Source organism: Coturnix japonica, chromosome 3 (assembly GCF_001577835.2).
Source record: "Coturnix japonica isolate 7356 chromosome 3, Coturnix japonica 2.1, whole genome shotgun sequence".
Classification (NCBI taxonomy): domain Eukaryota; kingdom Metazoa; phylum Chordata; class Aves; order Galliformes; family Phasianidae; genus Coturnix; species Coturnix japonica.
In genome coordinates, this window is record NC_029518.1 from 85,598,759 (window position 1) to 85,615,404 (window position 16,646).

Sequence of the window (16,646 nt, forward strand, 5' to 3'; positions counted from 1 at the left end):
AACCTTTATTACTTCAAGGTGTTGTTTTAAAGAGGCATGCAGACATAAATATTTGTGCTTGGCTGAAACTTGACACTCTGTGCTTATATTCCCTCCTGGGTTTTGGTTATTTCTTTATTATTTTTGCTTAGAAAAAAACAAAATGTGTAGATAAAGCTTTTTGCTTGCCATAGAATTCCTACCTATATAAAATGTTGCATTATGCCACTTACAAGTTAAATGGATGATTCAAATGTAAAATGTATCCACAACAATAAAATATATTGTTAGTAGTTAAAAAAATAAAGAAGGGAAGAAAGCTGTTCCATTCTGAGCCATTTAAATCTTAACTGGATAATGTGCCACTAAATTAATAATTGTAAAGCAGTTTTTATGCTGTGTAAATTATGTTGGATGTCTTACGCTAAATAGAAGCAGCTTCAGATTCTTGTTTGATCTACATGGATGATCCATTAAAAGTTACTAATGTTGGAAGAAGTATGGAGATATAAAAAATACGGAAGGTACTCTCTAAAGCATTTTAGAATGGGATTGCACCACTATCAGTGTGGAATGGGTGATTTAAGCCTAGGTTGTAAAATCAATTTTAAAACAGTATTTTTTGCAGCTGTAAATTTGTCAGTGGTGACTTCTGCGCAATATCTTTTTTTTTATTATTTTAAAAATTTTTTTATTTTTAATACAACCACGTAAACTGCCTGCAAAATGCTGAACTCATAGAGGAAGATCAGTTTATTTTTCCATGTTTTGTTATAAGTTAGATCAGGGTCTTAATGTCATAATTGTTATGAGTGACAGATGGGATATAAGACTGAACTTTTGATGACCATTATAAATACTACAAGGGTATTACAAGTACAAAGTAGCAGAAAACACTTATGTGAAGGTAAAGCGTAAAGAGTATGGAGCCAGGTTCTTTTCAGTGGTGCCTAGTGACAGGACATGAGGCAGTGGGCACAAACAGAGACACAGAAGGCTCTATCTGAACATAAGGAAACATTTTTTTACTGTGCAGGTGATGGAGCAATGGCACAGGTTGCCCAGAGTCTGTACAGTTTCCTCCCTGCAGATCTCCAAAAGCAGCATAAATGTCACCTGGGGAGGCAGTTCTGGCTTATCCCACTTAAGCAGCAGTTGGACCAAAGGTCTAGTCCAACCTCAGCCATTCAGTGATTCTGTTATTCCTTTTAACTTTTCTTGGTGGACAATTTCAGCAGGTACATTATTGCTTTCTGCAGTTGGGAATCAGAGCACATTTATTAACACCCTGTTTGAAACTGCATATTATGGTCTATTTTCTTACTTTCACATCTGTCCCTGAACTTTCTTGCAATGGTAGCAATTTCAAAAAGATACTAGTAGTTTCAACATTGCTATCAGGAAATATGAAAGTTGGGACATATTCAGAAAGGTTTATGTTTCTCTTTGTTTTGTCAGCTTAGGATGCCAAACAGGCTTTTGGGATGCATAGCACTATGTGTGCAGTTCTATCAGTTAGAAAACTTCTACAGAAAATGGATTTCTTAAAACAAGAATGCTGCTTCAAACAGTCCTGGATGAAGCACATACAGTGACCTGTTCCATGGCACAGCGCTGAATCAAACCAGTTGGCTTCTGTTTCTTGGAATTTTCAGAGAAACGTGGATCACTGTGGAAGAATTTGAAAGAAATATTTCACTCCTTGGATATGCTAACCAACTAATACTCTAGGTTTATGCTAAGCACCTTAAAGCACCAGGGACATTAGTCTGCTCTCATTTCAGTCTTCCAGTTACAGGCACTTTCCTTTTGTCCTCTAATTCTAATTAGATTTTAATGTGAAAAAGGAGAAGGCAACAAGTGAGAAGGTAGCCTGTTGAGACAACAGCTGATTTTTGTTTTAACCCTCTGGGCCATAGAGCCAGACTTTTCTTGTTATGGAAGGAAACATATTCATAATTGCTGAAAAGGGAAGATATTTATTTTCATGCTTTCATTCACCCACTCTGCAGTAAGTATTCTTAATTTATGGTAACTGATGAAGATTACGTTTTGAGCCAATTAAATAAAATTAGGAATACCCATGAAGGTCGTAGCATCTGTTTTTGGATACCTCCAGATGGCAGAAGTTATACTTTACCCATAGACAGGGATTTGGTCAGTGAAAGTAATTAACGTGATCAGGCCTCAAGTATTCTGGACAGCTTTGAAAATCTTCATTCAGTCCATTGGAACTAATTTATACAAGTCACACCTCAGAATTCACTGGGGGTAAATAGGTCATAGTCTTTGCCCATGTTTCTCTTTCTAAAAACTATCCCAACTCCTTATGGCAACAGTTCCTTTATTTGTTTCTCCTTAGAATGACTGCTTGTCTAGCAGCTCTGAAACTCATGTTCCTTTTTATCTAGGCTAATCTTTATGCTAGACTGTGTATGAGTGTATAGTCAGTGTTGCTTCATAACTACCAAAAGGGATGTTAAAGTGAGGCTCCATTCTGAATATGGTCTGAACCTCCTTCCAGTGGCTGCAGAAGTTGGTTAACGTTCATAAAAAAATCTTAAAAGAGCATATTTCACTGGGACTGCAGGGTGTATGGGAACTGTTTTGTCATGGCCTGAAACACTAATTGAGCACCTGTGGAAAGGGCCCAGTCAGCCCTGGGAGCACAGGTAAAGGCAATTCAGCTGTGTGACTGAAAGGGGTGGAGCCTGGCTGTACCTCTCTTAGACCCCGTTTCAGGACTACCATTGGGTAAGGGTTTCTGGCTGGTGAACTCTTTCTTGTGGAGTTTCCTCTGTGAGACTGGATCTTAGGGAGGGGTGAGCTCTCTTTTATTTCTAACACCTTTTTGCTAGTTGCTTTGTCATTACACCTCCTGTATCACCATTCCACTGCACTGATCTTTCTGATTGTTACAATGTAGTATGCTGTGTAATCTGCCTGTTGTACAGGCTATGGTTCTTGTCTTAGTCATCCTGTGATCTGTGTTGCTCTGGCACTTCAATAGTGCCTTCTGTTTCTTAGCTTTAGTACTGCAACTCTGACATTTAGCTCTTTAAGAAGCTCCTGTCTTTGGTTTTCATTTAACTATTGATATACATGATGTTTCTTCTTTGTTACTGTTGTGGGCATTCATTTTTCCAATTTGTGGTGAACATTTATTTCTACATCTTAAAACTTATGATGAGGTATTGAAGCTGTGTATAGTTGGCTAGTATGAACAGATTACTACCTGAAAATATAACTGATGTATTGGATTGATAGTATCTGTGCATTTTCAAAAGGCCTCTACTTTACAGTTTTCACACTGAGATTTTGCTCAGTGTATGAAGTAAAAAGTATCAGCAATATTTACCCCTGTGGCAGAACTGTTCAAGCTACGTTAAGCAAAATGTCACTTTAAGATTTCTAGTTCTTGCTGCTTCATTTTAACTTTTGAACTTCACACAGTTCCTCAATTATTATTTTTAATGGCTAATCAACTGACAGTGCATGGCTGCTGATTGCTCATTTAAATTAACTAATGAGCATGAAAGACTTCATGTAGATTTGGTCCAGGAAGAGAAAGTTTAGTTGCCATGCTGTTATCAAACTTCCTCTCAGCAATGCATAGGCAACTAATCTATTTCTATTATTTTTATTTACATGTATATATATATATTTATTTTAATGTAAGTTCTTAGAAAAGAGATTTTGAATTGTGTGGTTCTTTAATTAACAACAACAAAAAAAAAAGGTTCAAAACAGATGTTGGAACAATTAATATTATTTATTTTTATAATCTGTAATTGAAATTTGAAAATTGAAATTATTTAAATACATCAGTAAGCACCCATGTTTTAGGAATATTACCTAGATCAGGTGTTAAACATCACATTTAATCCCTTTTTTCTGTTGTAATGTTCTCATATTATGATAATTAGTAGAATGCTCCCAGGGAAGTATTGAAGGTATCTTTTATTGCCTTTTTTTCCATTATATTTTACATTTATTATCTCAGTAATAGTTTATGTTCTGGCAATTGTTTGAGACACTGTTTTGTTACCATGTGATGTTCTGATTCGAAATCTTCAGTAGTTAAATGTTCAGTTTTTCTTTAAAATGTTCAAGATGTCTTAGAGTAGTAGAAATTAAAGGCATTATGTCATTAGGTTATGACACTGAGTTTATGAACAGTATATATGTATTTCATTTGCTGATGAAGGCTCTGGTTATTTCCTCAGAGGGAAATTCCATAATCGATAGTGCAAGAGTGATTCTAGCTGCAATGAAATTACTTAAGTGATAACTTCAACTGATTAAAGTAAGAACAATACAATCAGAATGAATTATATTTCAGATATTATTTGAGCCTTAATGAAGGGCAATTTCAGTAATACCTGATGTTTCCATATTCATGTGTTTGGTAACTGAGGAGGTCATGTAATGGGTTTCCTTTCTGAGAAATTATCAAGATTCATTTTAAGAAAAGTTTGTTGCTTTTTGCTCTGCTCCAGAATTTCCTTAATCTAGTGTCTAGAAATTAGATTTCCATCTTAAACTTATTCACATATGAACATGCTTGTATCCAAAAGTTCCTGCGAGAATATTATGTATTTTTCACACTTAACATATAACAGTATTGTCAGGCTGAAAAATGCATCCATAAGACATACTCAGTTTACAATTGGTCTTGTAACTTCTGAGATCACCATTAGGGACTTTCTTAGATGTTCTTTGATATGAATTAAAATGTGTAGCCAATGAATGCATTTCATTTGCAATTCATATTGTTTTGTGAGGGATTACACTAGTAAGATAAAGAACAAAAGGCTTGGTTGTCTTTGAAGTAACCTGCATGTATTTCTTTTGGAGGACAAAAGAGTTATTATATACTTAATACTAATGCACTGTTTTTATAGCTTTTTGTTCAACAGCTGTATCAATCTCCTAAATTACTGCCTTACTTTTGTTTTGTTTGAGGAAAAAAGTGTCCCTCTGCAAGTGTTCAATGCTTAGTCTAATTTTTAGGGTGAATGTTTGTCATGAGTAATAAATGATATTTTCTACTACACTGACAAGAAGCATAATTTTCACATATCTCCTTGATAGCATTTTAGTTCTTAGATTAAAGCCAAGAGCAGTTGATTAACAAATAGTGTTTCTAGAAATGAGAAAACATATGTATTCCAGTTTACTCTGATTTATCTCAGATTACCATTTCTGAAGACTAGTTAAATAGTCTATAATCATGATGTGATTTGTGAGCTATAGGTCAAGATGTTCATAATGAGGCTGAAAACTAGTTTTGTTTAACCTCAAAAGAAGAAACCTTTGATGTTGCATTGCTGTTACTTTTAACTACTTAATTAAGGGATGAGATAATGGTTCCTGATTCTTAACAGATGCACAGTGAAAGGAGGAACAGCAGGATAAATGGGTTTCAGTGTAAGAAATTCTAATTAGATATTATGTAGTTATTTGTTTTACTATGAGAGTAGCAATGTCTTATAGTAGGTTCTGCAGGATGGGCAGGGAGTTTTCAGCTTTGTGAATGATAATACTCATCTAGGAAGGATTCTGAGCTTTTTTGTTGTCTCTTTGAGGTAGTGATCAGACTAGATGACTTCCAGAGCTATCTTCTGAAATTATCCTATAATTCCATGTTGACAGTAAATTGATGCTCATGAGATAACTAGTTTAAAGTTCTGTCCAGATATTCCTTCAGGATTTCTGACTTGATATTAGAACTTTTCACATCTTTCTAAGAAAGACCTGATGGCATATGATAGTAATTGATTTTTGTTTTGCAGAAGTGTTTGCTTGCAGTGTATAGCTGCAATTCATATGTGAATATGGAAAGTGACTTGTGCTAGGATTGAGTATGTACATATCTATGGTTTTCCTGATGCCTCTGTCCCTAGAGACATATACATGGTATCTTACATTTCACTGCCCATTCCACTTTATAGGAGGAGAGATAAAACAGTTTCCTGAACCGTTGAATCTTCCTGTATTTTCCAAAGCAGGTATCTTTGGTGAGGATAATGGAGGCCACTTTAATGGTCACATCTTCTAGATTCTCTTTGTATTGTAAGACCGGGCATTTGATAACAGGGTGATATGTAAAGAATATTATTTTGCAGTCTTGAAGACTGAATGATTGTTATTACTTTCTAATTTAATGTTATTTTTTATTAGAGAAAGCCTGACCAAAATGACCTAGATTTGTTTCACCCAGTGCAGCTCCAGTTGTGCTCAGCCTTTTATTTTACAGGTTTTTATTGTGTTCTCTTTTTTGTCTTCCATAAATTCACATTTCATTCTTTTAAATGTTAGTGTGAAAGATCATATTATGAAAATAAATATGTATTTTCATAAATAAAATTAGTTTATAAATTACCTTACATAGGATTTTTATTTCCATCAGTTTTATGTTGTGCAGCTGGCTTTTTTCTTTCTCTTTTTATCTTGTTTTCTTCAAGTAATGCAGCAGAAATGTTATTATATATGACAACCCCATATACATTAGTGATAATATTAGAAATAACACTGTGGTGATGTCATACAAGTTTTGGCTTCTTGTAATCCTTTGGGACATTAAATCTAAATTCTGGCCTTTTAAAACTCCTGAATTCCTAGCAAGGAATCAATCAAAGTCCAATCACGGCAAGCTTAGCAGTAAAAGGAAAAGGTAAGGACTCAGGATTTTTTTTTATATAATGTGTACAAGGCCTGAAGTCACTCAAGAAGTGGGAATGGGAGCCCACAAGGAGAATAATCCTTGCTGGTGAAGGAATTAAAGCAGCAATGAGAATTCAGGAACCTACTGTCCATGATGCCCTTGTAAACTTGATCACTTCCAACTGAGCAGTGCAAAAAAACACAACTTTACTAGTGTGTTTGTTTGTTGCCTATATTCTAAGAGTGACAGAAGAGTTAAGGACTTGGTCTTTCAAATAGTAGGAAACTTTATGGTCACATAAGGCATTGCAGTTTTGTATAAAAATCCCTTCAGTTCTTTTAAAAGTGCCAAAATAGCTTACTAATGAAATCCATGCTTTCTTGTTGTAGCTGCCAATTTTATAGTGTAGTAAAAATACGGGAATATACACAGAAGAGCTACAGTTGCTTTGCCACTTTTGCAAAATCAAAAGAACTTGCTAAGAAACTCAAGTAAGACAGATTATAGATGTAATAAATCTGAAAATTGGTGTTGATTTACTAGAAAGACTCACAACTGGAAACAAATTATTTTGGCATAATTATCAGTATATCAAAAGTGCTTAATCTGTTTTGAAATTTTCAGTTTATATTTCACTAATCAGCAAAGCCAAGCACTAGAGAATACTCCAGTATACCTCTAGGAAAATACTTTAAAGTGTGGAATCATGAGATGTAATAGCAAAATCAGTTCTCGAAAGACTTAATATCCACTGTTTTCTAAAAGGTTACTCAAAGTAATACAGAAACAATGACTTGCGACAAAATAAATAAGCTCTAAGATGAGGAACTAATATTTTTCTGTCTTTCCTCCTAGAACTACTCTCGATTTAACACAAATATACAAATATTTGGGGTGTCAGATTAGGAGAGAACTGGGAATTCCTGTGGCATATGAAGCTCCGTGACAGATAACCTTAAAATATAGGGATAGCCTCTTTTACTGCTAATTTAATCTTTCTTTTCCTATTTTTCAGTACATGTTATAATGTTGGATATATATTTACAGATCTCAGGATATATAATGTTGTGTATTGGGTAGGTGGTGCCTGCGTGCACCAGGGGTGGAGTCATGGAGGTCATGGGTATCTGATAGGGGCGGTCACCTGTACCACTATATAGGGTTTGTTGCGAGGCATTAAACTTGTACTTTCAATGTTACACACTGTGTGTGAGTCCCATCTGTTCCCCGTGCACGGAGGCATGGTACTTTCACAAGGCAGCCTTGATTTGTCACTGGATCGGGAGGCGACATAGAATGACAGCTTTATCATACTTTATTCTTTTGTGTGTAAGAATTTGTTTTCAGTCATTTGCTTGCTTTTTCATTTGACTACTCATTGTGTAAGATCAATTGAGATTGGTTTGCCATTTTACATGCATCTTGTTTACCTCTGGTTCTTGAATATGATTCTTATTACAGTAATTTGTGCCCAAACACCTTCAAGGCTATGCAGCAGTATATGCATTTGATAGTATGGTTAGAAAAGACATGACAGAGAAACAACGGGAACACTTAAGAAGGAGAATAAGGAAGAAGGAAGGTGTAATGAGTTACTTTCCCAAGAGAACAAGGGATAGGGAGAGAGGAAAAAAAAAATAGGAACAGAAAAAGAACTGGAGAGATCAAGAGAACTTGGAGATTGAAATAAAACCAATATAAAAAGGAAAAAACCTAAAATGTGAAATATATAATATGAAATAAAGAATGTTAAGCATGCATGAGAGGGTATAATAAATATTTATGTAAAAATGTGTTCATTTTTGGAGTATACAATACTTATTTCTCTTCATTACAAGGTAAACAGCTCTGCGTCTATATCAATATTTTTCTTTGTTTGGGGAACCCTTGTACATGAGATCAATCTTCTAGGAGAGCTCTTTTGCATTGCTGGGATGTTATGTCATTGCATTTAATAATACTTTCCTTGGAAAGTGTTTGGTTGAGCAGTTCTCACATATCCATTTGCTTTATCCAGTAAGATTCTTGTTATTTTGTTAAGTAGTGCAATATTCTTCTCAAACAAAGTATTCTGCTTAGTATTTTCTTCTGCATATTTTATCCTTTTTATACCAAGTGTCCAGGAATATCCAGAATTTTATTCTTCTGATAAAATCCAACACATTTGTATTTGTTTTTGAAAAGTAAAACTTCTGTATTTTTATGGATAAGAGTTTATTATGATATTTAAAAGAAAATTAGGTATTTGGACAGTGGACCAAAGCCTGCTGCTTGTTGCTCTTTTTTAGTCTTTATGAAGTTACAGTGATGGCACATTAAAAATATGAATTGGTTGTGACCCTTCTTATTTAGTTTATGTGTGCCAAGAGCAGAGCAAGACAACACAATTAATTTAGTTAAAATGCTAAAAAAACCCACAGAAAATGTTATGTGTTTTCAATTCCAAGACAGTGCATAAGTTCTGACAAATTTTAACAAGATGGAAAAATGAGCGTTCTTGTGGCCTTCCTCTTTAAAATGTTTCCTCAATAACCTTTTAACAGGATAAATGTTAGCCCTTTCAATTTAATGAAATAAAGTTATAGTAAATTTAGTATTCTAATTATAACACTTTTTCTCTCTGAGATTATTCTAATTCAGTTTCTTAGATGACAAATAATTTTGATTAGGTTAACTTAAAAGTATGATCAGAGTATTTTTGCAAACATGAAATTAACATAATTCATTACTTTACTAGTTTGAGCCAAATCCTCCAGCTCCTCCAGCTCTTTTTTTTTTCAACAAAAACCTTGCTGAAGTGCTTATCTAACTCTGAAATAAAAGGCTTTCATATTGAGAGTCTCCACATCAGACTGCTTCTTAGAGTAAATGTAAATGCTTTTTCTTTGTAAGTACTTTGATTCACAAATAACTAATATTTCATTCATTGTATATTGCCACTGAATATAAGTTAAAAGTTAAGATGAAATTAATGATAAAAGCTTGAATGAAACTAAAAGAAGAAAGCTTTAGTTACTAATACTTCCATACATTAGGAAGAATTAGTCTGCTTTTATGTACATAATTTTCAGCTGAGATTGTACAAGAGGAAGAAATTATAGCACATACCAGTAGTGATGTGAATGAGGTTAGGTATTCTTGTTTTGTAAGTGTATGCATATTTTAAATGTGAGTGGGTTTTTTGTTGTTTTTTAATATAGAATGTGAAGTATTTGCACTTGATTCTTACCATAGATTCGTAGAATATTCCCAGTTGGCATGAAATCAGTTCATCTAGTTTCACTTAAGGGGTGTGGCAGAGACTTGAATGAGCTCGGTTGTTGTTTGTTTGTTTGTTTGTTGTTTTGTTTGGTTCTGATGTGGCTGAAATTGCAATAAACAATTTATCCTGGAATATATATTATTTTAAGGGTGATAGAAGCCCTGTAGGATTAATTTATCAGGTTTCTGTCACTGTTACTGTAGAAACTCAAGAAATTTCAACATCACTGAATCAGTCTTAACTGAAAATTGAACTCCATTTGGCTTAATTTGTGGATACAAACATTGTCCACCTTCTTGCAACCAGAATTCAAAATACAGTACAATACAACTGTACTGTTTTTTGTGAATTTGTATTAAACCAATGGAAGCAAGTACACTCATTGAAGTCTTTTTGACTAAATGTATTTGTGTTCTATCTCAAATCTTTGCCATTTAAAAGTTTGTCTTAGATTTTACTCATTCTAGAACAGTGTTGTAAGATAAAAGGGAAATCTTGAAGTTCAAGTAATTAATGCCTTGGCAGACATCCTGGTTTCACAGAAAATACTGTGCATTTTCTCATCGACTTCAGTAGGGATAATAAAATAATGATATGCATATGCTTTGTGAGCTAATGATTAATCTGATAAGCATTACTGTTATGCCAGATTTTCTGTCATTGGATTGTTTATCTTTGTATTACTCATGATAAAAAGAATGCTCACATTCCAGTTCTTTATATACTTACATCAATGACCTGAAAAAAGAAGCAAATCTCATTTTAAAAACAGGATTGGCTTTATTTTGATTATAGAAATATGAATATGCTTGCAGCACTGTTTGAGTGAGAAGCAAGGGCAAGCTGCAAAGCCAAAGGGAGTTCCCAGTGCTGCTCCTTGCAACTCTTGCTTTGCCCATAAAAGCCTGAACACTTGGAATGTGCAAAAGTGACCTGGGGCCCTGGGCAGGGAATTGAGGTGGCAGAGTTCTTGGAGCTCTCAGGGCTTTGACACTGATTTCCAAGTGGATAATTAAAAAAAACTATCACATAACAGTGTCTTGGCTTATGGATGTTCTGCAGATGCTAATCTGAGCTGAACATTTACACTCAATAGTACCATGATGATTTTATTCCTTTTCCAATATATAATTTCTTTTGGTAAAGAGTAAGGTTAAAGAAACCTCTGAAATTATGTTGGAAAGGTTAGTATGATACTGAGGTAATTTAATTGCTTACACTTGATTTAAGGAAATGTGGACAAGATTCACAAAGAAATTTATGATTATAATTACAGTATTTACCTGCACGATGTTTATTCAGTCAAATCTATTACTTCAGGACAGTCACTAGAGCTCCCTATACAATGGATAGAAAAAATATTAGATTTCAGAAGGAAGCCTGCAAAATTGAAATGCCAGCTTTGAACCATTTGGACAGACAAAAGACAGAAAGGTGATACAGCTTAGTTCAAACTCATATGTTATCTCAAGTCTCTGAATTATGAAAGAAATTGTCATGAGCCTCTTTCACTTGGTTCTAACAGAAATTGCAGAGGGGACTCTAAGCACATGGATCCAGCTGTGGACGTCCCTGCTCATTGCAAAGGAGTTTGACTAGATGATCTCTGAAGCTGCCTTCCAAATCAAACAATTCTATGATTCTAAATTTTGTGATCTGGAAAGTGAATGTTTTGCTTACTCAAATAGTCTGGACATTTTCCGTCGGGTAGCTGGCATATTCAGAGAGGATGTGTTAGCCTGGCTACTGTGCCTTATTTCAGATGGGATATGCCACCTTCTCTGGAGATGCTAAGTGTTCTTTCCTTCCTGCAGAGGCAGCCCTGGTGACATGCTTACACCTAGGGTCCTAATTAAACAAGATTATTGTCACCTGACAAAAGCAGTACCTGCCTGGTACCACTGCAGAGGGTATGCAGCAATAGAACAAGGGGTAGTGGGCAAAAACTAGAACCCAGGAAGTTCCATACAAACTCAAGGAAGAACTTACTGTGAGAGTGGCAGAGCATTGGAACTGGCTGCCCAGAGAGGCTCTGGAATCTCCTTTTATGGTGATATTCAAGATCTGACAGGTTGCTTTCCTTGTGCAACCTACTGAAGAGTATCTGCTTTAGTAGGGAGTTGGACTTGATTATCTCCAGAAGTCCCTTTAATTCCCTAAAATTTTGTGAGATTCGGTAATTTCTCACTGGTGTAGTGAGACAGGTCTGCAAACTGTTGTTATGCACCTGGCTGGGGATAAACTGTCCCAACATCCATCTTGAAGGAGCCTACCAAAGTCCAACTACTCAAGAGGTTTTCAGTAGATCCCCTGGAAATCCAGAAGGGAAGACAAGTTAGAAGTTTGTTCATGCTGTGGGAGTCCTAGGGCTCTTTCCAGGACTTCAGTATCAGACAGGAAGGGAGTTGATACATTTTCCTTGGTCTGTGCAGAATCTTACACTGTGTAAGAGCTCCAAGAGGTGCAGTTAGGTTGGCAGCCCCTGCGTAGCAGTCTTGCAAGAACGTACTTGGATTGAATAGAAATAATGCAAACAAATTAGTCATTGAAACAAGATAAAGTTTTCAGCCACCATAGCAAAAGATACTCGGATATTCACCTGAAGGAAGAGTCTTCAGGATGAATGAATTCTATGCTCTAATTCTCTCTGTGGGATAATTTGCACAACCAGTCTTCACATGAGAGAGATGTGGAGGCTCCTATCTCCTTGTTCATTGACCTCCATGGCCCTGATGTCTATTTTGGTCTTAAGATCTGTAGTTCTGTATTTCAGCAATAGCTCTGCCCATCTTCATGCTGTAAGAAATTATCTGTTAAGCTGTCTTGCTGGAGTGTCTGGAAGGAGTAAGCCCTGGAGGAGACAGCAAGCACGGAAGTACATCTGGGTGGTCCCACAATGAAAGTCAGTGATGAGGAGGGACCAGGGACCTGCAAAAGAGGGGAGGCCTGTTGGGCCAAACACCTCTGCTCCTGCTAGGGGCCTGAAATCCATGCCCAGTGCATAAGCAAAATGCACTGTTATCCTCCAAATCGCAGAGAAAAGGGCAGTATAGTCATGCTCACTTATAGGTAGCTTGATCATGTTGAACACAACATTCTGTGGGAAATTAAAGAAAAAAGCAGATGTGAAGGCAGGATAGTGGCTCCACCACCTTGGAGTGAGAACAGCTGGTGGATTCTTTCATGGATATGTATTTCTTCTCCTTCCCCAAACTCTATGCAGATCATGGTCCATATAGCTCTCAACCAGCTGTTGGGTACTGATGACAGTGATGCTGACCTGGGGAAAGGGATTTGTGGACCTTCATCTCTTGAAGGTAGCAGTAGATGCCACTTAGTGCCTCAATTCACTGGCTTTTGTTTCTGAAGCCCTTTCAGCACTATGCTGGCATCTTTGGCACCAACTTCTGCCAGTGCATGGCAATTTCCAAGAATGCAGCTCTTCATCCTGTGCTGGTTGGTATGGATGTGTGAGGGTAGAGCCGGATGAGAACACATATTCATAGAACCGAATAATACAATCATAGAATCATCAGGGTTGGAAAAGATCCTCAAGATCGTCCAGCTTCACTGTCCACCTACCAATATTTCCCCACTAAACCACATCCCCTGGTACAGAATCACAGAACTGTACAGCATCTGAACATAATTCTTGAGTATTGCCAGAATGATGACTCCACTACCTCCCTTTGCTGTCCATTCCAGAGCCTGACCGCTCTTTCCGGGAAGAAATGTTTTCATAACATCCAACTTGAATCTCCCTTGGTTCAGTATTTCTGTACTCCCTCCTGGAGCTGTACTTTCAAGCTGAGGGATATTCTGGCATCAGTTGTCCTTGATGTAGGTGATGGGGGGAAGACATGGGTTCACAAAGCAACTGTGGCTGCCACTATGCGTGTGTGCCTTGGTGGTGTTGCCGGGTAACTCTTCAGGTGAGAAGCTGTTCTCTCCTAGCATACACAGTAGGTTGCCAGGCAACGCGTTTCTATGTGAGCCGCAGAGCAATCGAGGGGGCCCAAAGGCAGCCTTGGGGTCCCACAAGCACCTCCTTTCTTCCTCCTAACTTGACATAGCTGATGGTGTATAACAGGCAGTGCCGTTGCTTCTGGCTGCATATTCTGGAGTGAGGAGTCTGCCTCCTATGTGGCCAGCAGCAACCTCTCTTGGTGCTCTGGTGGCTGCCTCCACCCTTGCTAAAGTGCTGGTCGAGATGCCTGTCTGCCCATTCCCACTGTCAGGTGAAGTGTCCTCCTCTTCTGAAGAGCCCTCCAAACAAATGGTCTGCTGTGTATACCTCTAAAGTCTATCTGTTGTGTGAGGGAACTGAGATTTCAGCAGTGAATCCAGTGCTGAAAGCTAAATTTTATTGTCAGAATAAAACTGCAGCATCCTAGAATCATAGAATGGCCTGGGTTGAAAAAGGACCACCATGATCTAGTTTCAACCCCCCTGCTATGTGCAGGGTCACCAACCACTAGACAAGGCTGCCCAGAGCCACATCCAGCCTTGCTTTGAATGCCTTCAGGGATGGGGCATCCACAACCTCCTTGGGCAACCTGTTCAAGTGCATCACCACCCTTTGAGTGAAAAACTCAGATGTCTCATCATTACTGTTCATTCCTCATGCTATGTGCATTGGTATGCAGGCACTACAGAGAAGAAAAGGGAGCAAAGAGCGCAGACATCTTTTGGGAGATGGAAGAGAATTCCCCATAGTATACACACTGTTGAGGTGGCTGGCCTTCTGGCTCACATTATAGGCGGCAGTAAGGAACATTTTCACTGTCTTGGTAGGCCCAGCTTATTCCCCAGTCAGTTGCAATGGCATGAGCATTGTCATTTTGGACCCCACCCCCAAGTCCTTCTGTTTAAAGCCTGCTGCACTTGGTTGGATGCTCTGCTTCTAAAAATTGCTCTGTTCTTTTGGACAGGTGGACCCCATCCCTTCCTAACAGTTTGTAATTAGCCTAGAATGTCTCATTGTCATGAAAACCAAAACCCTTATGCCCATCAAGTATGTAGAAGTTACGAAGTACAGTGCTTATCTACTTTGTAGGCTGTATACAGGGGTACTCTTATTTGAATTTTTACAGCTCCTAACCCATGTGTCAGTATGAAAGTTTGCAAGAAATGTCCATTGAGAGATTTTGAAATCTGCATACATTGGGAAGCACGGCACAGTCATGAACAGTAAGTAATATGTAGAGCATTAAGTAAGTTTAGTAGCAATATTTTGTGTGAAAGACTGAGCTATCAGAAAACGTTATATGACTACAAATCCCAGTTTTCCAATGTAGTGAGCTCATTTAACTATTATAATTTTTTTAGTCAGGAGTTGAGACATTTTCATGTCACATATAGTTCTGTGGATTTTCTAATAGCAAGATTTTCCTTTTTCAACCAGAATTTGTACTATACTAAAAATACTGAAATTTGTATTGGGACAGAAATGATTTTTTTTAAACTTCATCTAGCAATTAGAAGCTAAGGTACTGCTTAGGTAGGAGAACTGCTGTGCTTTAGTAGACATTTGAAAATATAGTGCCCTTTGGCTCCATTTTTATTGCAACGGACTGTATTCAAGGGCATATTTTCTCATTTTACCTTGTGCATTGTAGGTATTATTGGCAAGAATAGGCTCTCAGTGAGAGAATGTGTTAACGATTTGTGAGCAGTAATCAAACATGTATTATTTATCGTAGTTGTACTGACTTTGCTTTACTAATTAAAATATACAGTACCAACTTATTTTTAACAGGTAATGAGCAAACATGGATCAGATACAATAAGGGAAGAAACATATTCAGTAAGACTGTGGGGGGTCGGCTTTGCTAGTCTGTGGTAGTCCCAATTAAATTGGTGTGTGTGCTCTCTATGATAGTAAATGATACTCAGATAAACTGAGTCAAGATGGCACCTTTATATGTGCTGTATATGTCTATAGCAGTCTATGAGCAGTATCACATACACAGCAGCATCTGTGTATGTGAGTGTCTGACGTGTAGGAATTCTCCTATGCAAATACAGACATTGCTTAGTAGAAATGGAAATTTACCCAGTGTGAAGAAGCATTTTTTTCTGATGCAATATTTTAAATAATTTTGTCTTGGAATAAAATAGATGTACATTAGTAATGTTACATTTTTTTTTTTCCCTTGAGTTTTATCAAAAAAGGGGGAAAATGTGCATGTGGCAGCACAAGATAAAAATAGTAATTATAACAGAGAAATTGTTATTTTTCAGTTCTTACAAAAATTCTCAGGCTGAATGCATAATAAATTCACTGGAAATATGTCTAATATATTGAATAGGTGATAGGATTCAACTGGTCAAGTATATGACCAATATTTAATGCTAGTGGGTGCTTTATCAATATTCTCAAATTGGAGTTTAGTATTTCTGGAACTACTAATCTCACTCAGATTGTTTGATCAAGTTTTGCCCCTTGCACTTGTTTGGTTAAAATTCAGAGTTGATTTTCTAATTTTTTTGGCCACATTGCCTCTATCCTGTTTTCTTAGTCTATTTACTTGAATCTACCCTACAGTTCCAGTTAAATATTTTAATAGCCAAATAAACAGTCTCAGTGTTGATGGCCATAAAAGCTACGTTATCTTAGCACACGGTATTCATAATACTGATTAGAAGAAATAGGCAAATAGCATTGAAACTAAATGTCAAAGACTTTTTTTTCCAATCATAGATTTTCCAAATATTTATTTACATGTCATTTATAAC

The 16,646-nt window shown here is 36.7% G+C and overlaps 1 long non-coding RNA gene across 1 annotated transcript; it reads right to left on the minus strand.

Moving 5' to 3' along the window:
• Nucleotides 1-9,989: 9,989 nt before the first annotated feature.
• Nucleotides 9,990-13,664, minus strand: LOC107312165. The gene is made up of 3 exons (XR_001554416.2): nucleotides 11,898-13,664; nucleotides 11,192-11,246; nucleotides 9,990-10,009 (listed from the first exon to the last, which is right to left on the minus strand). It is a non-coding gene; the product is annotated as an uncharacterized LOC107312165 (long non-coding RNA).
• Nucleotides 13,665-16,646: the final 2,982 nt, after the last annotated feature.